At 32.2% G+C, this 26694-nt stretch overlaps 1 long non-coding RNA gene across 1 annotated transcript; it reads right to left on the reverse strand.

Moving 5' to 3' along the window:
- Positions 1-401: 401 nt before the first annotated feature.
- LOC127717425 (uncharacterized) lies at positions 402-25948 on the reverse strand. The gene is made up of 10 exons (XR_007989169.1): positions 25768-25948; positions 12676-12729; positions 11559-11742; positions 10608-10712; positions 9414-9719; positions 7444-7576; positions 6208-6337; positions 5100-5255; positions 3269-3376; positions 402-2476 (listed from the first exon to the last, which is right to left on the reverse strand). It is a non-coding gene; the product is annotated as an uncharacterized LOC127717425 (long non-coding RNA).
- Between the last annotated feature and the right edge of the window lie 746 nt (positions 25949-26694).

Genomic DNA, 26694 nt, shown 5'->3' on the forward strand with positions numbered 1-26694 from the left:
TCATGAAATAAATGGCAATTTATTACTTTGACAATCCAAATAAACATCTAGAATATTCAAACTATTTCTCATGCTTGCATGACCATCAAAAAAGTCTTCTTTTTTTTTAATATTTCACTTGTCAGAATAATTAAAAATTTGAAATGTTTTCCGCCTTGGCCTTTGATTCTGGTACTTTGACCATTAAATGATTACATTTAGAAACCTTACAAATATTTCACACATTCTCTTTTTTTCTTGAATAATACATTAACTACAGTGTAATGAGGTTTCTTGGCCTTGAATTGAAAATGAAGGACCAGTAAGTTGATGAAAGGACAACCCAGAACCTTTTACAAACAAAATTATAAATTAAAACCTCTACTATTGTATTAGGACAAACAAATTAAAAAAAAAGACAATTATTTCTGACATAAAATATTTATTTTGTATTTAAAAAAGAACTATGGAAAATTGATACATCAACACATTTCTTTCCAAATGAAAGTTGTTATTTACACTGGTGAATTCTATCTAAGATATACATCTTTTTCATTAAATGTCAATACTTCAAAGCATAAAGCCTGACTAATAAAAAAAATACAAGTAAAAAAAATAAGTTCTATTGTCTAATAATCATACATGCATACATTTGAATTTTAAGGCTAAGTAAAGCTTTCTATTTCTCATCTTGTACAAAAGAGAAGGTTCAATAAGGCCCCAATATGACCCCTACTACTACCTATAATTACAAATTATTATTGAATGGCCTTTATTACAATGCATCATAGTTAAAACAATGAATAGATAGGAGAAATGCTGGGTTTTTTTTATCTATTAATGTATCGGCATTTTTTTCATGAAATAAAAATAAGTATAACTTTCATTTCCTACCAATTAAAACAGGCTAATTTCAATAGGTTTTTATGCATCATCTTCAAAAGCTTTTCAGCCTGAAATAATTTACTTCAAATTGGGACATAATAGGGCACTTACCACATCTACTCCTTTCAGAATAGAAATAGCAATTTCACCATTTTTAAAATAATCACAGAATTAATTTGTCAAAACACTGACTGAAGCAATTAAAATATTATTTACAAATATTTTGTTTTATATTTACATTTATACAATTGTGAACATTATATATATTGCACTGCTATACATAAACACTTAGTTTTCAAAATAATCATGATTTTTTTGTGTGTTAAAGTTAAAAACAGAATTCCATGCAACAGAGGCAAACTATAGTACATCAATGCAGATGATATTTTGCTTCATACAGACATCTGCTGAAACCCTCAATTCATAAGGAAGTCAAGACATAGAAGTGGTGTCAGTATGTCTTCCTTCCATGTTTAATTGGAATGTCTAATAACACCATAACATATCCATTACAACAATAAGCCAAACTAAGTATCAGCTTCAAAGCTTTTAAAACTTTATATCCATTGGGCCAAAAATAAAATTTAAATTGTTTGATGTTGCCTACCTACCCAAAAAATTTTATGACACAAACTGTTTCCATTTTTTTTTTAAAAGATTTTTTCCTGCTCTAACGTCGTTTTCTTGTCTAAAACATGTAACAAAGAATTTTTTAAGGGTGGCCTTGCATTCAATCGATTCAGATTTTAAATTTAGAAATGCCTTTTCACCTTTGTGTCAGATTATACATTCATACCATTTCAACAACATTAGTTTCTAAGATATTGGCCAAGATAAAACGGTTTGAAATGATACATTACTAACATGTTCATTGATATACATATTCCATTTTGCTTTAAAAAATAAACTCTTGAAGTAAAATTTGATAAAGTCACTACAGCTTTAACTCATATTGCAGAGCTGTCTTTACAAAAGGGCAGCAGTAGAATGATTTATTACTACAGATATTTCTAAAGTCACTCAAGAACAACACTTTGTGATAGTGACTGAAATTTTGCTGTATAGCAACTTAATAAGAGAGTGAAATATTATACATAGCTACAAGTTTCTGGGAATTAAACTTGACACAAAACATGCTGTAGTCATTTCATTAATAGCAACAAAAATTTGGCAGCACAGTGCTCATTAGAAGATGGTTTATCTATCAAATGTTCCTATGAGGTTCATTACAGACAAAATATAAAAAATACAATTCAGTAATAAAAATCAGTTTTGAGGTCTTAAACCCGTGGTCGATGTGTGACAATCCTGACATTGGTGTTCCTATCAAATGTCTGTATGTGGTTGTTAATTGCCGCCAACATATAATCCTCCATAGCTGGTTGTGGATGTTGTGGTTTCTTGTATCTTCCCATATTTTGTGGCAAGGGAGTCTTTGGCGCAGGACGTCTTCTCTTCTCCAAGGCTGATAAGTAGTTGATCCACCAAAGTTCATCTTCTCTATTTAGTTTACCATTCTTTACCCATTTTGGTAGATCTGTTCTCATCAACAGAATGATACCACTAATTTTTTCCATATGGTTCTACCAACCATGAGGAATGTCAGCTTGATCTGTCAAAAAAAACATAAATAGATATAGATTTGAAATAAGTAACTAATGCTTCAATTCCAATTCTCATATAGTTCAACTAAAATTACATAGATGCCAACCCTTTTTTGGTGCAGGATAATAACAGAAAATCAAGTCTCAAAATGATCACCACAATATCTAGTGGGGACTGTTCTGTTCAACACAAATAATTAACAGAACAAAAACAAGGAAAATATGGACTATAGCACGTTATGGTCTATGGTCGGGAAATAATTCCAATTACTGAAAATCGTAATTTTTGGCATCTATACATTTTACTGACAATTTACAAACTTGACAAGCTGCTCAAGGCAGTGTCACTGATCAAATGATCAAGTTGAACTCTTAATCTGTGTTTTTAAATGAACTTTAGAATTTCAGTACATTTTAAGCAATTGAATCAATTGTGATTTTTAGATTCTGTGACATCTGACCTACTATAAGGTCATACGACTAGCACTTTTGCTTTGTTATGTGAAACATTTTCTCTTTTGATGATATAATTTTAAAGGAAATTTTGTGAAATTTTGTAATGACAAACATATACATGATATAGTGATAAAGTGTTTAAATTTGCAATAAACGAATATTGGAACTAAAAATGTTTTGCATGATGTAATGTCTTAATTTAACAGTAACTGGAAGTAAGGATAACAAAAAATCATACATGTATGCAAAAGAACTTCTATAATAATATTCAAATACCAAATTTTATTACCATGGTAAGTCCATCTATCAGTAAAAAAATGCAAAAGAATAAAATAAATAATTACCTTTTTTACAATTTCCATTTTCACCAATATTGCTAGGAACATTATCACAAATTTATTTTTGTTGTCATCAGTTTGAATATAAAGTGTAGGAGGTAAACCACCATTTTCCTAAAAGAAAAAAAGTGAAACAGCTATATATATTATATATTCATGATATCTTTACAATAAAAAGTTTTCCAATCCTTTAATACTGAACAAGACATATTACCTAGCATATAAAGTATGCCAAAGTTAAAGTAACACAGCTGAATTTTAAGAAAAGATGTATTTTCAACAATGTTAATTTATGGTGAAACTGCATGAATAAATTGTTTCATTTCACCTCTTATCATGAGATAGGCAATTTGTTCTCCACTTTTTCAGTGAATTTATCATATTTCTTCAAAAAAAAATAGATCAAAGACTAAAATGACCGGGTTGCACACATTGTTTCTTAAACAATGGAGAATGGTCTATGGTTATCTGGGTTGAAAACTGTAGGAGTTGATTACACAAAAACTTGTACCCTCTTTCATAAATTTTGCTGAAAAATGACTAAGTTTCCAAGTCTGGAAAAATGAGAAAAAATTCCTCAAACAATTCCATAATAGCAGGTGCACAACTTTCACATATGTGCAATCTTCCTGTGAAGTTTCAGGGATCTGGGTTGAAAACTATAGGTGGAGTTGATTACACAAATTAGGTACCCACTTTTCCCCGCCCGCCTGCCTGCCCATCATCACCATACTATAATCCGGTTTCCCGGCCAAAAATTTTGCTTATATTTCCATAATATTTTACTTAATTTTTGGTATAAAGAAAACCATTAAATACCACAGAAAATAAAAATGCAATTGAAATTTATAGACTATATTATTAATAATGTTCATGAATATAGATGTTCATGCATTTAGATATATATATATAATTCAGAAATGTGAATGTGAAAATAATCCTCCATCAAATGAGATTTACATAGTGTTCAAGTGCAAAAGTAAACAAAATAGACTTTCAGAATTGTTTTTTAAAACTATCAGGGTCAGCAAGAGATTGACACAAGCATGCTGTTGGTTTTCTTTTTTGAATTTGTTTTCCATTTTGTCATCACATGGCATTTTAGCTAAGTATAGGGTATGGGTTTTGCTCACTGCAGAAGGCCATACTTTGACCTCCAATAGTCAACATCATTGTCCGTTAGTCTTTATGCATAATTGTTTCATTGGCAATCATACCTATCCTTATTTTTATATGAAATATATAGCAACATTACACCCACCACATCTGTCAATGACTTTTAAGTATTGATTTTGAGAAAAGCCTACAAAGCAGGGTTAAGAACAATACTATAATTGTATTCATAAAAGAAAAGCAATGATAGGCCTATCCTCTTATGATGTTTATCATAGTCATGAAAATGAAGCCACCAAAATTTCATACTGATTTCCATACTTGTTGCAAACTTGGCACCACACAGTCCAATAATGAAAAGTTCATATAAGTTTATAACTGTTAGTGATATCGATGTATCTAACTTTAAGGGTTTTAAAGCAACCTTGTCAAATTATTATTTCCAATTTAATATGATATGCTAGATTGGACTCATCTGTTATTTTTCATGACTTTATCATGTGAACTCTTTGGATAGTTGTCTCATTGGCAATCATACCACATCTCTTAATTTTTATATTGTAGATGGTTCTTTGATGTTTAAAATTAATGGACTAAAAGTGGCTTCCATACACTTTGACTTTCTTGTAGATGCATAAATTGTAAAGTTAATAAAAATGTGTTTTTCTCCTGCATGTGAACTTTAGTCAATTGTTTCACTTTGAACTTGATAATTAATACTTACTTTTGTTACATCGCCTAACACAGACATCAAACAATTCAAGGTGATATTACAATCAGAGGAAAACTGATCTGTCCATGTAAATGTGTATGCCTTATTTAATCCGTGACATAAAACACCTGTGACATGGTGGTGCATTTTTTCAAGTGTTGTTTCATTCTGAAAAAAAATTTGTTGAAAAACATGTACTCATAACTCAAACCAGAATGCACTCACAATTCAAAATATTGGCAAACAGGAAGTAGTTATCTGACATATCTGAAAGGTGCACACTTAACAACTCATCTCTGTTGAGCTGCTGACCAAATAAAAAGTCAATGTGTTCAGTCGTTTCTGAGAAAAATGTGACAAAAAAGGTTAAGTTCATTCAAATATTGAAAAATTCAAAGTATTAGCAAACAGGAAGTAGGTATCTGACAGATCTTCAGATGCTTCACATATCACAAGTCATCACTGTCAAGCTGCTGACCAAATATGAAGTCATTCTGTTTAGTAGTTTCTAGAAAAGTTTAACGAAATATTTGTTGTACAAACAGATAGACAAGGTGATACCAATATAGCCCCCCCTTCTAGAATGGTATAATATTTGTCTCATACAAAATGCCTAAAAGAAAATAAATACTGCTAGAAGTTTTTTTCCTGTCAGAATGTTTATTTTAGCTACACATCCAGTTAGTTCATATGATTGCTGCTTCGCCTTAAGTTAATCAATCATTTAATAACAAGTAAATATAGTACTAAATAAAATGTCAACACAGAGATAGGTTTCCCATTTGTGACCTTATCACAAATTCTTACATTTGCCTGACATTCGTAGCAAAATTAAAAGAGACCATTCGAATGATATACCAAATATTTGTAAAAGTGATTTTATAAAGTACAAATATGATTAATCTAACACTGTCAACCCGTTTTCAATATTGAAATTGATTATTGCAGTGAAATATCATGTTCTTTTCAGAAATATACATAAAAGTAACTACCATGAAATGTATTATGTAAGAAGTATGTAGTGATGTATCATCCCAGTGGTCAGACCAGATAACCTAAATCTAGTTGTATAGACATAATGGACTTTGCAATTTTATACACACTTTCAAAATAAACTCACCTTAAAATGTAACGTAAATCTTGGCAGATTTGTTTTGGACTGATCCATATTGTCACTGATAACAGATGTATACATGCTTGGATGTTCTTTGGATTTCTTGATGTGTTTAAAATATTTTTCTCTGCAGAGACTGAAAAAAAAATCAAAATATATACAATATACCCACAAATGGCAGAAATTCACTGATGCACCACTATCAATACACCCCAAAACTCAAATGGGTTTTAAAGTTAGAGAAAAAAAATGTATTTAAAAAAAAATAAATACGCACATGGATGCACGACTAAGTTGCGCTAATTCTATGACCATGACTTCCTTATACCCAACACACCTTCTAGAAGTGGTGATTAATCATGCCAGGTTTCATTACCCAACATCAAGGTGTAGTGATGTTAGGAAGCGTAAACTATCTTTATACCTATGCATGGGGGTGACAAACTAAAGAGCCTGTGTCGCTCACCTAGGTCTATGTGCATCTTCAACAATGGACATTCTCCAACATTGTAGACTAAAATAGAATTTATGACAATAATCTCTTTTTTGTTGATTATGTATTGCTGATCATTTTTCTGTTGATAGTTTCTCTCCATCTTCTTTAGTTTTTGCCCAAAACACAAAAAAGTGTAAAAAAAACCAGTAATTTAAGGGCAATCACTCATATAAAGTGTCTACTAAAGATTTCAGCAAAATTTAACTTGTTTGTAGATCTTGTCTTGCTAATCATTTTTGCTTTTTAAAGTGTATCTATCTTTTATAGTTTTCAAGATAATCGGCAAAAACACTAAAAATTGGTAAATATCGCCATTTAAGACCAATAACTCCAATAAAGAGTCAACTGACGGTTTTGATGTAAATGGACAGAAGGTAGATCACAACATTCTGAACATTTCTGCCCTGTCAGATTTATCTCTATTAATAGCAGTTTTCAAGATAATAGACAAAACTTGCATTTTACCCCTATGTTCTATTTTTAGCCCTGTCAGCCATTTTGGTTGGCAGGCATGGTCATTGACCACCTTTTTTATACTAAATACCCCAATGATGATTGTGGCCAAGTTTGGTTAAATTTGGCCCAGTACTTTCAGAGGAGAACATTTTAATGAAAAACGACGGACGAAAAGTGATGAGAAAAGCTCACTTTGCCCTTTGGGTCAGGTGAGCTAAAAATGGGGATGTATCTGCATTAAACATGAAAAATACAAGAAATTCATATTCAAGTGTGGAAAGAATTCTTACTATTGAAGAAGCATATGTGCTCTAGATCTTCTCTTGTACATGTCCTTCAGCACCCCAAATCAATCTTTGTCAGTTTTTCGCTGATGGTCTCTTTAAAGATTACACACTCGTTACATTTGCTGAGCTTCTGATACTACAAATAAAAAATTCGTAAGAGGTTCTGCGGAACCCTGTGTCTCGCCTGCTATTGCTGCTGTCAGTGTAAAAGTGTAATGTTGACTTAAAAAGTGAGTCCATTTATCAGTAAAATACAGAATTTAAAAAAAAAATCAAACTTTTTCTTTAGATGCTTTTTTCATGGTCTTGAAGATTAGCTTCTGTCCAAGTTACATAACAATCTATGAAGGTTTACAAATTTATCATGTCAAAAAAGTTGAATCCCAAACTGTCTGTAAATGTTAACTGTAAAAAACTAAGTCCATCTATCAGAAAAATACTGAAAATGAAAAAAATATATTTTCAAAAGTTTGCTTCAGACATTATCTCTTAATCATAAAAAAGCTTCTGCCAAAGTTTCATAAAATTCTATGAAGGTTTGATAAAGTAATTGATGTGTAACAAACTTTAACCCCAGTCTGTATCTATTTGTTAAATGTAAAAATAACTAAGTCTATTTATCAGTAAAATACACAAGTCCATTATCAGTAAAATACGGAAAAATGAAAATAAATATTTTCAAAATTTTGCTCTGGATACTGTATTTTGGTCATAAACAAGCTTCTGTCCCAATTTCCTAAAATTCCATGAAGGTTTGACAAAGTTATTGATGACTGAAAAACTTTAACCTCAGACTAAATCTGAATGTTAACTGTAAAAAAAACTAAGTCCATTTATCAGTAAAATACGGAAAAATGAAAATAAATATTTTCAAAATTTTGCCCTGGATACTGTCTTTTGGTCATAAACAAGCTTCTGTCCAAATTTCCTAATATTCCATGAAGGTTTGACAAAATTATTGATGACTGAAAAACTTTAACCTCAGACTAAATCTGAATGTTAACTGTAAAAAAAAACTAAGTCCATTTATCAGTAAAATACGGAAAAATGAAAATAAATATTTTCAAAATTTTGCTCTGGATACTGTATTTTGGTCATAAACAAGCTTCTGTCCAAATTTCCTAAAATTCCATGAAGGTTTGACAAAGTTATTGATGTCTAAAAAAACTTTAACCACAGACTGAACCTAAATATTGACGCCGCCGACGAAGGAATCTAGGATCGCTATGTCTCGCTTTCGCGACATAAATGTCGCAGGCTCAACAAAAAGGACATCTATTTAATTCTATGTACAATTATTAATTTATGCATGAATGGACATTTTTTTTATATGACGGAAGTGTTAACTATCTGCCATAAAGCAGGAGGTATGATATAAATAGCCTTTATCAGGCCAATGAAATTTCAAAAAAAGTTAAGTTATTCAAGACTTTCAACATTAAGTTCATTTTTTTTTATAAATAAAAAGGTTGAAATATAGTAATTATTCTAATTTTTGAAGGCCTAAGGTGACCTTTAGTTGCTTAAATCCATGTCATTTGGACTCTATAGGATAGTTGTCTCATTGGCAATCATACCACATTACTTATTTTATACTTGAGTGCAGAAAGGAATTTTTTTTTCATAAACATGTTGACATTAACATATTTGACCATTTAACACATAGTTTTTGGACAAAATTGATGTCTGTCATGACTTTACCCAAAAATATATTTTATACACATTAACATCTTTGTAAAATACATTTGATAGCATATGTTTTTAGGTAAAGCATTGGCATAATTACTGTTGAGATGTGTCAGACCTTGATGATTTCCTATTTTTCAGATATGATTTAGACATCTGCATATTTTGTTATCAAATTTTTACTGATTATACCTTGAAATGAATTTCAATGAATTTAAGAGCCATTATTGACCCTTCATCATGTTCATAATCCAACACCTTTGTTCTGAATATTATTCCATACAAACCTTTGGAATTTTAACATGAGGAAACTCTTCACTCCACATTCCATAGAACCTTGGGTAAGACAAATAGGGGATTCTAAATTCTCACAGGAAGATTTATAATCCGTCCAAACTTGTAGAATAGAGAGACATGATGGAAAATGTATTTCTAGTATGTCAGGCTGATCATCACCATATCTCTTGCATAGACCAGACACAAAACTCTTTGCTTCAAGGTACTGGCGACTCTTGTATTGTTGGCTACATCTTTTATCAGAACTGTCTAAATCTTCGTTAGTAGACAAACATTTCTTTTTCATGTAGTAATACCTGAATGTTATAAATGTAAAAAATATTACAGGGCTTATACCACTCCTAATTCATGTGTTTTTTTCTTCGGTTATTTGGGATCCATTTGACCAATCCTTTTACTGAAATTTTGTCTTTTGTCATAACAAACATTTTTCAATTTGTTTTAACTGTGGAAATTGAACACCGTTCAAGTAAATTGTTAAAAAAAAACCTCCAGACTGTACCTTAACTTTTACTTAAAAATGCAAAAAGACCAAAAGACAAACAACAGTATACAAAACACAACATAGAAAACTAAAGACTGAGCAACACGAACCCCATCAAAAACCGGGGGTGATCTCAGGTGCTCCGGAAGGGTAAGCAGATCCTGCTCCACATGTGGCACCCTTGGTATAAATTACATGAGTGTTTGACAAAAGTTATTTATGTCTAAAAAATGGAGCCACAGACTGAGCATACTAGGGGGAGGGTTCAGCCAGCTCGAATATGTTTAACCCTGCCACATTCTGTATGTGCCTGTCCCAAGTCAGGACCCTGTAAATCAATGGTTGTTGATTGCTGTCTGTCATATTTTGTTTTTGTTTATTGCTTTAGCATAAATTAGGCTGTTGGATTTCTTGTTTGAATTGATTCACATTCTGTGAGCTTTTATAGCTTACTATACAAAATGGGTTTTTCTTTGTTAAAGGCCTTACAGTGACATGTAGTTGTTTGCATCCTCGTCATGGATAGTTGTTTCATTGGCAATTATACCACATCTCCTTTTTAAATACAAATGTTGTATATATTAAAAATTAACCAAGCAAACTACAACAGAATGTTGAATCGCTACTTTTGATGTTGGGTTGCTGTCTTATGGATGTGTAGCCTATTAACTATTTTATTCATACTAATATGGTATTATACCTCCTTCTTTTTATGCCATACACAATCCTCCATGCATATTCACATACTCTCCTACCAGTCAGCACAAAAGTCAACTGTTTGTCTTCTAAACTGGCATCATTGCACCTGTGTACAAAAATAAAAAAACACTTGGAAAAATGTAAATAGATCTCAAGAACACATGTTTTCATCTGATCTGAAAGAAATGAGTAAAATTTATAAAGGATATCCCTACATTATTTGTATGTATCATGAGACATATTATTTTTTAGAAAATAAACACCATAGTTTGTTCTTGTGTTGTGTCGTTGCACCATTGTCCCAGGTTAGGGGAGGGTTGGCACCTTCAAACATGTTTAACCCCGCCACATTATGTATGTGCCTGTCCCAAGTCAGGAGCCTGTAATTCAGTGGTTGTTGTTTGTTGCTGTATATCATATTTGTTTTTCGTTTATTGTTTTGTACATAAATCAGGCCATTAGTTATCTCGTATGAATTGTTTTACATTTTTCATTTTGGGGTCTTTTATAGCTTACTATGCGGTATGGGTTTTGCTCATTGTTGAAGGCCGTACGGTGACCTATAGTTGTTAAATTCTACGTCATGTGGTCTCTGGTAGAGAGTTGTCTCATTGGCAATCATACCACATCTTTTTATTTTTCTACCAGAAGTCTGCTATCTTTGTTGCAGACAAAACAAAAAAATATCTAAATAAAACTTACTTTAAATTAAGTTCTATTAGACTTCTTAATAAGTTAAGGTAGCTATAAGCAGAAGGCAGCATGTACACTCAGTATATCAGTGTGAAAGTACATGTACTTGCCAGTTATTGGTTTGGTGGTTTAATATGGTTTTCTCAACCAAATTATAGCATGTTATATAGCATTATGAAATTGTATAAATCCAAGTATTGTTGCATATCAAACAATCAAATAAATTCTATTCATATATATATATATATATTGAGTATACCTTATGTTTCACTCAATGAAATCTGACTGTTCCTCATGGGTCTTTTTATACAACATAGCTTGACAGGTCTGTATTGTCTGAATGTTACTGGTACTTAAACATTTTTTCTCACAAGGCTGTTTATAACATTGAAGTCAGTCTCCTTGTCTTTTAATACCTTTGATGTTTTTTTCATGTTTCTTGGCTAAAATTAAAAAGAATAAAAGATAAAGTTGTTTGGAGAAATATCAGAGCCTTGCAATTCTAAAAAAATACTTGCCAGTCTATTCTATCTAAAAACCATGACCAAGGTTTGGGGAACAGACTTTTTTTAAATATCGCCTGGTCTTAAATGGAAAGACATGATTCGAAGTCTCATTGATACATATGCCAAATCTTTTATTCAGTGACAATATAACAAACTTTCCTTTTTTGAGAAAAAAGAAAACTTGAAAAGTTATAAATTTACTCAGATAACTCTAATTTCAACATTAGTGAACAGTAGATAGTATTGACGTAAAGTCAGATAAGTCTTTTTCAACATAAGTGTATATGTTGGATAAATATAAATTTTTAATGGGTTTGGCGTAATCATGTGTCTCGCCTGCTATTGCTGCTGTTGATGTTAAAGTGTGAGGTTGCCAACAACCAAACTTGTCCATTTATCAGTTATATCTGAATTTTCTTTTGTAAATCTAATGTTTTTTTTCAGATGCTATTTCTTAATCATGGAGATACTTGTCTAAGTTTCGTAACATTCCATGAAGGATAAACAAAGTTATTGATGTCATAAAAATTTAACCCAAGACTTTAAGTCCATTTGTAAATTTCTATTATTCAGTTTATCATGTTTATTAGGGAAAATGAAAAAAATAATTTCAAAATATTGTTCTTGATACTGTCTTTTGATCATAAGAAGCATGTGTCAAAGTTTCATAAATTTTATAATGGTTATTGGTATTTGAAAAACTTTAATCTTAGACTGTATATCAATGTTAGATGCAGAAAAAATATGTCCATTTATCAATAAAACACGGAAAATGAGAATAAATACTTTTCAAATTTTCCTCTGAATACTGTTAAGCTTCTATCCAAGTTTCATGCCTTTAACATATTTTAATTAATTCTTTGTTCTCACCTATTTTGTGCTTTGCTTTTCTAACATCAATGTAGTCATCTTCTGTGTCACTGTCTACAAAACAACAATAATTATGTCATGCGAGTAAAATAAAATTATTCATGTTCACTCCTCTTATTCTACAGTAGGGGTCCGAAGAACTAGAAATTAATTTGGTGTGGCCTTTTAACATCTTGTTTCAAAAATATTTCTTCTTATATGTTACAAATGTGGACACAGACTTGTGTTGTCTGATGGCGAATTTTGATAATGACTTGTGCAGGGGTGGATTCTTGTGGGTGCCAGCAGGCGCATTTGCACTCCAAAATCTAAAATTCTGTTGTGTTGTCTGGTGGGCGAATGTGGACACTGTTTCACATTGAAATAGTAATACTGCAGACACATCAGGAAGTCACAAAACATGAACAATGAAGGACAACTCTCAGGAGAAACACTTGAAAATTACTATGACTGATGTGGTTCTACAAATATGTTGCATATTTGATTTTGTCATGCCTAGACTCCCAAGACCAAACTGAAATTTAAAATATTTAAATAAAAATAAAATTTGATCGAAACTTTGAAATATGAATTTAATGCAAGATAAAAAGGGTCAATACTTCAGAATTTCAGTGAAAAAGTTTGATAATGATAATAAAAATGCAATGAATAAATTTAGCATCTGTTTAGCCTTGTGAGTTTCATCTAATTTACCTTGTTAAAAATGTAATCATTTGTCATGGAACGCATTAGTTGGCTCTGCATTTGGTATTTGTTTTCATCATGCCTGGACTCCTAAGGCATGTAAGGCCAAACTTAAATTTAAAGGATTTAAGTTAAAATAAAAGCTGATCAAATCTTTTTAAATTTTATTTTAATGCAAGATATAAAAAGCAATACTTTAATACATCAGAATATTAGAGAAATTTTTGGTAATCATATATATGATACCAAAAGTGCAATAAACAGATTTAGCGTCTGTTTGGCCTTGGGAGTTTTGTCCCTTTTACACTGGTTAAAATGTTATTATATTCGATGGGACTCATCAGTTGTTTCCCTACAACCCATACATAGTAAGTGCACCCCCCTCTTTTTAACCTCTATAAAAATCTTTGAAGGAAAAAAGGCAATCATACCGCAATTCCTTATTTTTATATTAGCACTTTGTGGATCATGCATATAAAAGTTACTATTTCTTTCTGACCGATGGCTTTTTTCTCCTGTTTTTTTGTAATGAAAAAATAATCTGATTCCCAACATCGAAGAAAAAAATATTTTGATAGGGGAGAAGGGAAAAAAAATTCTGTTTCATACTCAGAGTATTTGTCATTAAATTTTCAAAATGTTTAGTTCTTTAAAAAAATTCTCACTTTGTATGAAAAAAACCCAAATAATTTGATGCTTGCATGGTTTCATAATAAATTTTCAAAATGGAAAAAAAACCATATTAAACCCTTCCCCAAAGTAAAATGGTCCTTAATTTTGTTGTGTTGTATATATACATGTATTGTTATAATGATACATGTATATGATTGATCGATTGTTGTTTGCTTTATGTCCACAGGCCTCTACAATAACTTTTTTTTCAACTTGTCCTGTAGGACAAGTACATACCAAAATTTACTTGTCCGAATGAAATTGTTACTTGTCCAAAAAAATTCTATTAAAAATAACCTTTTTACATTTTTAGTTGATTAAAGGAGCAAAACGAATTTAAACAATATAACAGAATTTGATGTAGTTCTTTTGAAATACTTTTCAAAAATATGAGTCAAGTACAACTGCGAAACTAGTCATGTCACATGAATTAGGTTCTACTTTTCATCAATGCTAGTCTCACCAGACTCTAAACATGAGGCACCATCTGATAGGCCTGTACATTAATTGGATTTGTATTCTGTTTTGTTTTTTAAGTTGAAAAAAGTTTATTCAAATGCAATCAATAAAAAGACGAAGATAAGCCATCATAAATGAGACAACTCTCTGCAAGAGACCAAATGACACAGAAATTAACAACTATAGGTCACCATTTTGCAAGAATCATGTGACAATGACGTAGGTTATCCACCATGACAATAATCTGTGAAAGTTTCATTGAATTTCATTAAGAAATACTGACTAAAGTCAATAAAGAGTTAAATATAGGTCACAGCGACTTACTTTGCCTGGATGCTGACTTACTACCCCTGTACATTATAGTTGCTGAGATATGAACATTAAACTGAACCAGTCATTGAAGCATGAAATGGGGGTCCAAGTGACCTACTTTTGCCTGATTGCTGACTTACTACCCCAGATACATCTGCATACATATGCGGTTCTATGTGTACATTCCTTGGAGGAAGTTCACCAAGCTATCCGTGAACATGAGTTGTCAAAATCAACTAAATACATGTATATCACAGTTAAAAAAGAGAAGATGTATGGAAAGGAGGACTTTGGTAATTATAGCTTTTATTAGGGTATTTATATTTCATAGAAGTGTTATCATTTATCAGCAAAAAGTTCCGGTTTTGGCAACTAAACCAGAAAAAAGACAAGATAGTACAGCGATTCATGTTGCCATACAAAAGCAGTGATAAGGTGTCAATTTGATGACAGAAAAATAGACGCAATCAAGATTTCATTCCAAATCCATATAAAAAAAAACATCTTCTGAAAGTGTTACTGCATCTGGAAAACTAATTGCTCTTTTTTAGAACAAGAGAAAAGATGAAATATTTATTTATTACTTCTATGTAAATCAGATGTAATCGTCTCATATCTTCGGGTCTGACGACCCTCAGATATGAGAACATGGAGAAGCTTACATCTAATACATACATGTAACAAAAAATGACCGGTCTAAAAAGAGAAAGTAGATACCATAGGGCAATAAAAAAAAACAGACAACACCATAGTGAATAAGAAAAGCAACAGAAATACAGACAACTTAATAAAACACTTCACAGAAAACTAAGATTGAGCAGCATAAACCCTTTTATAAAAAAAAGTAGGGGTGGACAGGTACTCTGGGAGTGTAAGCAGTTCCTGCGGCACTAGTGGCACCTGTTGTGTTGCTTATGTATTCACATTTCTAATTTGAATATATTTCAGCAATGAATGTTATTTTACCTACCCCGGTACAGTCATTGCAATAGAAACCAAACAATATTGGTAGGTTTAAAAGATATAGATATATATTTACACCAAGATGTCGTTAAATGAAATTGGATATCCTGCATTTATCATGCTTTTCTATAACATATGGTCAAATCGCTGAAAGACCCCCCTCCTAAATTATGGAAAACTATCATTCTGCATTCACAATAATATCTTGGTGTAAATTAGATTCACCCAATCGGGCTTACGCGCTCATAGGTGTATCTAATACATATATAAAATTCTAACCATATAATTGAACAGATATATATCATGTTCACATATTTTTTACTTGTTTAATTGATTGATTGTTGGTTGCCTTATGTCCAGTGGCAAATATTTCATGCATGTTCAGGACGAGAACAAATTAATTAACGATAAATATAATAAGTAGGTCCTGTAATAGAGGCTGTCCGGGATGAAGGTCAGGGAAATTTAGACTGCCCAGGGGTGTGGAAATATTTGTTGTGAGCACTTGTCCCTGGGCAAGTTAAACTGTAAATTTTACTTGTCCAGAAAAAAAGTTAATTGCCCTGAATTTCCCTATAAATATAAAAGTATTTTACTATGAGCATGTATGATTCTTACTAGAAAAATAGAATGATGTGGTATGATTGCATGCAATGAGACAACTCTCTACAGTCAGAGCTCAGACATAAATAAGTCTAAATCTGCTTTTGACTCGTAGAGGTCTATATTTGTAGGTTTCAAGATTTGTCTCCCTTTAATTTAAGACAAATTATGACTTCAATAAGTCAATTAGTGTTAAGCAAGAAATATTTGACCTGAATTATAAAGTTGCAAATATTGATTCCTACAAGTCGATAAGTTACCAAAATTGGTCAACTTCAAGACCCAAGCATATTTATAAAAAGGTCATGCATCTACATGAAATTATGACAACATTGAAAGACAATGCTTTGTCTTCTAAAGAAAAATATGCATGAGAGCCTAAAAAAACGGAGATAATGTTTATTTACTTTACAATTCAACCATCTATAACCACACAAAATGAGGAAATAATCTTATGTTAAGTAAAAATGTTCAATTACATGATTATATACAGATAGCTCAGGTCCTTGTGAATTCTCAGACAGGTTTATGATGTCATAGGTGGTGCACTTTGGCCACCAATTAAAATTAAGTCTTTTCATAAACATAAATAGACCTAAACAAGTCTGTCATTTTCTGACTTAAATAAGTCTGAAAATGAAAACACATTTTTATAATAAATACATTTTTTGACTTCTGTAAGTCAAAAACAAAAAACGACTTGTTTATGTCTGAGCTGCTCTACCAGAGACCACATGACGTAGAATTTAACAACTATAGGTCACCGTAAAACTGTTTTGTATTAAAATATAAATGATGTTTGTGATATTGTTTGTGAATAAATAAAAGGTGGTATGGGGTTAACATCAATCAGATAGAAACCCAAAAGCAAAACAACCACAAGACAAGTAGAGGGCAATGTTTTGTCCATTTCCCCAGACACCTGTTTAATTTTACTGTTTTCTTTCATCAGACAAGCTTGGTGTTTTGCAGAACATTGATTTTGGTGTCCCTTCTATCTATTAATTTGCCAACAAATAAGTAAGACTTTTGATCAGCAAGATGAAGGCGTTTCCTACAAATTGTGCAAAAATTTAATTTATTTTCAGAAGTTTCTCACTGAAGAGCCACGAGGTCTGGAATTCTCGCTTCTGTTTTTTTTTTTTTTTTTTTTCATATTCCTTGTCTTTCTCCACCTGTGTTTTCCGTTTTTTACTCGACTCATCATTATTATTTTCATTCTTTTTGTCTTGATCACCAGGTCTTGGTGTTTTTATCAGGTATTTATCCATCTCGATAAGACCCATGCAATCATGAAAAATTAAAATAACACTTCTGTGAGATGGCAAATAAAACCTAATCGACGATCCCGGGTCAATGGACAAAGATATCGCAATGTTTATGAGACCCGGGTTCGCATACTTAGGCCATAAAAAAGAATATGTTTGTTTGCCCTAACCCTACCTACCCAGAAAATAGCTGCCTACTCAAAATCTTTTATTGTCCTGATGTGAAAAAGTTTTTTTTAATCAGATAGGCATGAAGACTAACAAACATCTGACACTTCAATTTCTCTTTGCAGAAAAAAAAAAAGAAAATGCCTACCTACCTACCCACTGTCTCTACCTTTGGGTAGGGTTTGGGCAAACCAAAATATTTTTAAATGTGGCCTTATTTTTATTAATTTTGGTTATTGATCTATTTCCGTTTTTTTTTAATACTTGTCATCATGAACATTGATGTTTTGATTTAAATATATGTTTTTCACGTGTTGATCATTGGTTTCTTTTACATAAAATAATACATCTTAATAAATTATGAAAATAATTCTATATTTTTGATTAAATGAATTTTGTCAACTGTAATTTTTTACTTGTCCACGGGCAACCCAGACAAAAACAAGAGTGCACACACTGAAATGTCTCGCCTTCTTTACTAACCATTGATTTTATGTTGATAGTCCTAAATATAAAGCTTTAGTACAAGTAACACATAAACTTAACATGATCCAAAAAAATGAGGTCAAGGTCAGATAAACCAAACGAGAAATACATGTACACCTTACAATCATTCAATAAACCAAACATAGTTGACCTATTGCTTATAGTTTCTAAGAAACAGTCTTAACCAAGAAAACTTAACATTGACCAATGAACCATGAAAATGAGGTCAAGGTCAGATGAACCATGCCAGGCAGACATGTACACCTAACAATCAATTTATGCATTAAATATAGTGGACCTATTGCTTATTGTATCTAAGAAACAAACTTAACCATGAAAACTTAACATTGACCAATGAACCATGAAAATGAGGTCAAGGTCAGATGATACCTGCCAGACAGACATATAATCCTTACAATCCTTCCATACAACAAATATAGTTGATATATTGCTTATAGTTGAAGAAAAACAGACCAAAACACAAAAACTTAACACTGAGAAATGAACCGTGAAAATGAGGTCAAGGTCAAATAAAACCTGCGAGACTGACATGTACATCATAAAATATTTCCATACACCAAATATAGTTGACCTATTGCATATAGTATTAGAAAAAAAGACCAAAACTCAAAAACTTAACTTTGACCACTGAACCATGAAAATGAGGTCAAGGTCAGATGACACCTACTAGTTGGACATGTACACCTTACAATTATTCCATATACCAAATATAGTAGACCTACTGCTTATAGTATCTGACTTGACCACGAAAACTTAACCTTGTTCACTGATCCATGAAATGAGGTCGAGGTCAAATGGAAATTGTCTGAAGGGCATGAGGACCTTGCAAGGTACGCACATACTAAATATAGTTATCCTATTACTCATAATAAGAAAGAAATAAACATTACAAAAAATGTTGACTTTTTTTTCAAGTAGTCACTGAACCATGAAAATGAGGTCAAGGACAATTGACGTATGACAGACAGTAACTTCGTAACATAAGGCATCTATATACAAAGTATGAAGCATCCAGGTCTTCTAGCTTCTAAAATATAAAGCATTTAAGAAGTTAGCTAACGTCGCCGCCGCCGCCGGATCACTATCCCTATGTCGAGCTAGGCTCGACAAAAATTACTTGTCCGGTTGTTCAAATGGACGAGTCGGGCGAGTCGGGCATAGCATTTCCACACCCCTGCTGCCACTGGAAAATGAGGGTATATTGGATAGGGACAGAAATTTTGCCTTGCAACAGGCCACCTACGGACCCCTCAAAGAGTTGTTAAAAGGGTTCTTAACGTGCAGAGAGCGTGGCACTCTCTCCACGAGGCATCAGATTTAACGTCCCCTTCTGACCGGACGTGGCTGCATACTTGATACATCCCGCACAGCCAAATGGCCGCCCCACTTTGGTAAGGGTTTTACTGCCGGTCGGAAGAAGACCTGTAGTGACCATATTTCTATTCCCCATGCAGTCACCCTTGGGGCATTATTTGTTTAATTACACTGCATATCAATATGGATGATTATGTTAAATATTTGATTTTATACCATAATTCTTTCACTAACTGTATTTAATAAAACACACAAATGATCAGGCATTGTGTGAAGGGTAAAAAGGCAAATACCATGGCAAAGAGGGTAAAAAAGACATATCCTTGTGCATATACCCAGGAAGTGATGGCAAACTAAAACATTATTATGACAACCTTGACACTTCATTGAATCAGCGTGCTAAAACCTATTATACGATCCCCACCTCACTGATTTTAATTTCTTGAAATGACTAAAATAAATGTAATTTGCATACAGTGGGGACTATCAGTGGGTTACAAATAAAACATTTTATAATTTTATTACTTTCCTATGGTCCATGTATGTTTATTTTAAGGCAACAACCATTTTTTATCTGGGGGGGCCTGGGATTTTCATTGTGTTCATAATTTTTTTTTCAGAACCTTCCTCCGATAAATTTTTTTTTTCTTATGAGAAGGAAAGCAACATTTTTTTTCCTATCATGTTTTTCACAAAACCATAAAAAAATTTTCAGCTACAGTGCAAAATCTAAATTTTTTTTCGGTCAGCTAGGCCATCAAAATATTTTTTTCAAAAAAATTCCAGCCCCCCCCCCCCCCCCCAGATAAGGAAATGGTTGTTGCCTAAGCAAAATACAGGATGGACATTGTATTCGTTGACCAGATTTGAAAGCCATTTTTTATACTTCTCTGAGTGTTAAACAAGTTCAATCTGGAGGCAAATTATGAAATAGTAATTTCAATATGGAAAAGTTTATAAGGCTAAATAATTTAAAAAAACAAAAGAAACTAAATAAAAAAGCAAAACCAGAAACTGAATATAAAAAAGCCTTTGGTGCAGAACTTTTCCACACAGTGTAATATTCATGTTTTTATAAAATAAATAAAATGCTTCGCTGGGGAGCAGCTTGATACGACCGCAGAGGTCGAACCCTGAACAGTTGGGGCAAGTATGGACACAACATTCAAGCTTGATACAGCTCTGAATTTGGATTGTTATTAAATATTTGACACAGCATAGGTTTCTGACACAGAAAGAATGTGGTCTAAGAACTTGAATTTTTTTAATTTATCTATTATGGTCCAATGTCCAAAATCAAAATACATGGTTAGATTCAGCATATCAAAGAACCCCATATATTCAATTTTTGTTAAAATCAAACAAAGTTTAATTTTGGACCCCAACTTGGACAAACTTGAAAACTGGGCCCATAATCAAAATCTAAACACATGTTTAGATTCAGCATATCAAAGAACCCCAAGAATTCAATTTTTGCTAAAATCAAACTAAGTTTAATTTTGGACCCTTTGGACCTTAATGTAGACCAATTTAAAAAAGGGACTTAAAATTAAAAATCTAAATACACGGTTAGATTTGGAATATCAAAGAACCCCAATAATTCAATTTTTGATGAAATCAAACAAAGTTTAATTTTGGATCCTTTTGACCTCAATATGAACCAATTTGATAGCGGGGCCCACAAATAAAAAATCTAAATTCATGGTTAGATTCAGCATATCAAAGAACCCCATATATTCAATTTTTGTTGAAATCAAAAAAAGTTTAATTTTGGACCCCAACTTGGACCAACTTGAAAACTGGGCCCATAATCAAAACTCTAAACACATGTTTAGATTCAGCATATCAAAGAACCCCAAGAATTCAATTTTTGTTAAAATCAAACTAAGTTTAATTTTGGACCCTTTGGACCTCAATGAAGACCAATTTAAAAAATGGGACCCAAATTAAAAATCTAAAAACACGGTTAGATTTGGCATATCAAAGAACCCCAATAATTCAATTTTCGATGAAATCAAACAAAGTTTAATTTTGGACCCTTTTGACCTCAATATGAACCAATTTGATAGCGGGGCCTACAAATAAAAAATCTAAATACATGGTTAGATTCAGCATATCAAAGAACCTCATATATTCAATTTTTGTTGAAATCAAACAAAGTTTAATTTTGGACCCCAATTTGGACCAACTTGAAAACTGGGCCCATAATCAAAAATCTAAATACATGTTTAGATTCAGCATATCAAAGAACCCCATATATTCAATTTTTGTTGAAATCAAACAAAGTTTAAATACTGGACCCTATCTTGGACCAACTTGAAAACTGGGCCCATAATCAAAAATCTAAACATGTTTAGATTCAGCAAATCAAAGAACCCCAAGAATTCAATATTTGTTAAAATCAAACTAAGTTTAATTTTGGACCCTTTGGACCTCAATGTAGACCAATTTAAAAAACAGGACCCAAAATTAAAAACCTAAATACACGGTTAGATTTGGAATATCAAAGAACCCCAATAATTCAATTTTAGATGAAATCAAACAAAGTTTAATTTTGGACCCTTTTGACCTCAATATGAACCAATTAGATAACGGGGTCCACAAATAAAAAATCTAAATATATGGTTAGATTCAGCATATCAAAGAACCCCATATATTCAATTTTTGTTGAAATCAAACAAAGTTTAATTTTGGACCCCAATTTGGACCAACTTGAAAACTGGGCCAAAAATCAAAAATCTAAATACATGTTTAGATTCAGCATATCAAAGAACCTCGTATATTCAATTTTTGCTAAAATCAAACAAAGTTTAATTTTGGACCCTTTGGACATTAATGTAGACCAATTTGAAAACTGGACCCAAAATTAAAAATCTTAATACACTGTTAGATTCGGCATAACAAATGGATAAATGTGATCAAAGATTTTACAAATCTAATGCGCCATACTGTGCAATTAAAGATTACTTCTTGAAATTTTTCAATATTTGAAATTTGAAAAAAAAAAAATATTTGAAGAATAATTCTTTTTAATTTCTGAAATCTGAAATGAGAAAAAATTGGCCCCCCACAATTTCTTTTTATCCCCCCCCCCCCTTTTTCCCCCCAAAAAATTCTTTCCCTCAAGATATGGTCATAATCTCAATTCAAATTTCCAATGGAGTTGGCAACCATAATTACCCATTTAAATTTACCATAGTGCTAACTTAATCTATTTTATAATAGAATTAATAAAAATATAGTGTCAAATCTTTCATGTGGATTTTTTTGTAAAAAAAAAAGATGAAAACATTTGCAGATTTTTTACTGGTCTTCCTTTATAAATATGCATTTCTTTAAACATAATTTAAAAGCAGTGTAAGGGAAGTAACCAAAACGTTGTATTTGGATTACCTCCCTTACACTGTTTTAGATTATCTTTATTGTTCATTAACCATTACTTTATACATAATTTAAAAGCAGTGTAAGGGAGATAATTTCAATGATGTATTTGATTTATCTCCCTTACACTGCTTTAAATTATGTTTTGTACTAAAGTATTTGTCCATTAACCAGGACAACCTTGTTTTTCCCCCTTTTTTGCCCCTAATTCCTAAACGGTTTGAGCCATAACCCCCAAAGCAAATCCTAACCATCCCTTTGTGGTATGGAAACTTGTAGTATAATTTCAGAGAGATCCATACACCGTTCCACAGTTATTGTCTGGAAACTAGAAAATGCTCATTTTTGGCCCCTTTTTGGCCCCTAATTCCTTAACTGTTGGTACCATAACCCCCAAAATCAATCCCAACCTTCCTTTAGTGGTATTTAACCTTATGGTCAAATTTCAAAAAGATCCATTCACTTAAACTAAAGTTAGAGTGCGAAAACCAATATGTATTCGGACGACGACGCCGGACGACGAAGACGACAACGTCATACCAATATACGACCACAAAATTTTTTTGCGGTCGTATAAAAAGTGACAATTATAGTAGAAGAGGCTGCTCAAAATCCAGCATTTGTACTAAGATTTATCCATAATCATTGAGGTAAGGAAGTCTAGATCTGGTTATGACATAAAAATAACTTTTGACTTGTCAGCTGTGGTAAAAATCTATTTGATACCCCTCTCCCAAGTTAATCAAAAGATAAGTTGACTGCTCCCTTATATAACTGAGACTACTATATGTTAATAGTAATTTAAATTGTCAAGTTACCAGTTATGGATAAAACTAATGTACATAAGTGCGTACATTTAGTAAGTGGACTTGGAATAATATCTTTTAATAATTATGTATGAAAAAGACGGTGAGTCCCAAAAGTAAGTCACTCTCCAAGCTGGCAAGTGGAATTTCAATTTGGTGAGTTGAAATGAAAAGCTGCTCGTCAATTTGGCGAGTAAGAAAAACAAAAGGTTTCACACACTGCATTTGTACAATCAATTCCAAGTAACTTCAATATAACATTTATTGAACCATACCATGATGTTTTATTCAGTTGGTGAAGTGTTTTAAATTGTTCATATGCCTCTTTTAATAGAGGAAAATTACTTCCTAAATTCTCTAATCGATACCAATACAATAGCATCGCTTTAATTATATTAAAATAAATTGGAAATCTAACGCAACATTTGTTGTTTTTTTGTGCACACCAAGTATAAATTTGTTAAATTTAATGTGAAGTTTCTCACCGGGTAAACCTGAATATAATTTTTCAAGAGATACATCTTCCTTCTTACATTTAGAGGAAAGAGAATTAAACATTCCCCATACTTCACTACCATATAATAAAATAGGTTTCACAGTGTGATCAAAAGCATGAATACTTGTTTTGATGATAGGATTTAGAGATAAAAAATCTTTCCGCAATTGATAATAATCTTTTAAGGATACTTGTACAGTTCACTTTGAGCATAACTAAATGAGCCAGATGAGCTTAAACATAAACCCAGGTACTTGTATTTTGAAACACATTCCAGGTTTATATTCTGGTATGTGTATTTACCTGTGACCCAACCTTGCAAGCCTACCAATGGGTCTCAACAAGTGAGAGAATCCACACCTGGAGGCCGGCTTCAGCTGGCCCCTAAACAATAATGTACAATAGTTCAGCGAATTTTTTTTTCCGTTATATTTATAAAATAATATTCTCAAAGTGAAAACAAAATTAGTAAAAGAACTGTATACAATGTAAGACAATATAGTCGTATATTATAACGTGCATGAAAGAGTTATTTATGGTCTTTTCTGAGCCCTGCATCGAACAAGGGTTGGTCTTTGTTACTTGAATTGGACAGAAAATTTCTACAAACATAAAACAATGCATGCATAATCGGATCCTGTTCCTTATATTTAAGCCTTGTAATGTATGCAGCATTCTCAGCGATGGATTTCGTAAGACATTCCCGCTGCTTACTTCTGGAAACCTTGTTTACAACTACATGTACATTTTTTATCATTGTAATCATCCATCGTCGACTTTGAATGAAAAAAACTTTTCTCAAACATAGACCAAACACTGGTCATACTCTGTGATCAGACAAATCCTTTTTACTATTAATATGGAAATAGAAGGCTATAACTGCAAACTGCTCATCAAATGAGGTCCATGCATTCTTGAAATAAAAGAGCCACAGTGACTGACCACATATTTTCATTAAATCGCTTTCATACTTCTAGAGTTGAGAATGGGAAATTATGTAAGGGTAGCAAATTCATTCATATTTCAAACCAATCCTGAACAAAAATTTCTGCTATTTATATAGCTATACAAATTTGGGGAAAAATAGCAAGCCCTGTTTGAAAGTTACCAGCCGTGCATCCTCGGGCAGGCTGGTAAATTTACCAACTCTGGTAGAGGGCATACTCCCCTCCCCTCTTTTGATCTGAAACAGTATCATTTTTTGCATAAAATATCATAAAATCGTCCAATTTTGTTTTGCATCACTCCACTCCGCGTGAAAATCTACCAATTTTATAGGCAATTCATGGAATTACGCCCCTTTGAAAAAAGCTGAATCCATCATCCGCCCCTGCCTGGGACTGTAGTTATGGTCGATCGGCAGCTCATGCTAAATTTTAGAGGCATTGCCCTTCCTAAATAAAAAAACATGAATGTAATGAAAAGTAAAACGTGATAAAATGTTGAAAAAAACAAGTACCTTGCTCCTCCAGATGCCGCCATCTTGTTCCGATTTTGAAGCATGCGCACTGGTGATATTGTGTTATAGCACGACCACAAAAATGGCGTTTAATAATATCGATGTACACACATAGTTCACACTTCCTCATAATAGACGGCGAGTGAGACTTGCTTATTTTTTCTTTTTATTTTATGTTTGATTGAAAATTAAAGCAATTTAGCGATAATCATACAATTTACATCTGAGGACGTCCTTAGTTGTGAGTGAAGTCCTCACTTACTGGTGTGTATACTTACACATGTCCTCATTGACATACGTGTACCAGAACACACATACTTACACATACTTAAACATACACAAACAAACACACATGTATGCACATACTGTACAAACATGTATGTGTGTGTGTATGTGTGTTTGTGTATATGTAGTTTGGTATGTGATTGTGTATGTATATGTGTGTTTGTATATATTTTATGTGTGTATTGGTGTGTTAAATGTTTGTATATGTGTGAATGTGTATGTGTCAATATGCATGTGTGTGAATGTGTATGTGTGTATATGCATGTGTGTGAATTTGTATGTGTTTGTGTATATGTGTGTGTATATGTGTGTGTTTATATAAATGTATATGTGTGTAAATGTGAGAATATGTGTGTATATGTGTGTATTTGTAAGTATGTCTATGTATGTGTGTTTCTGTGTCTGTGTGTGTATGTGTGTGTTTTTTTCTCATATGCCTCATACAAAATGTATTTGAATAACACAAATATACAAAACAATGATGAGCTATTTGTTTTGCAGAGACCATGATCACGCCAGAAGATTTTTCTGAATTTTGGCAGAGTGATGATGCCAGTGAGGCGGAGGCGAAGTTAAAAGGGGAGATATCCGAGACAATACAACAAGCTGACTTCTATCATGTGAGAAATTACCTTTTGCTTA

The sequence above is a fragment of the Mytilus californianus genome, unplaced genomic scaffold, assembly GCF_021869535.1.
Source record: "Mytilus californianus isolate M0D057914Y unplaced genomic scaffold, xbMytCali1.0.p SCAF_10, whole genome shotgun sequence".
NCBI lineage: Eukaryota > Metazoa > Mollusca > Bivalvia > Mytilida > Mytilidae > Mytilus > Mytilus californianus.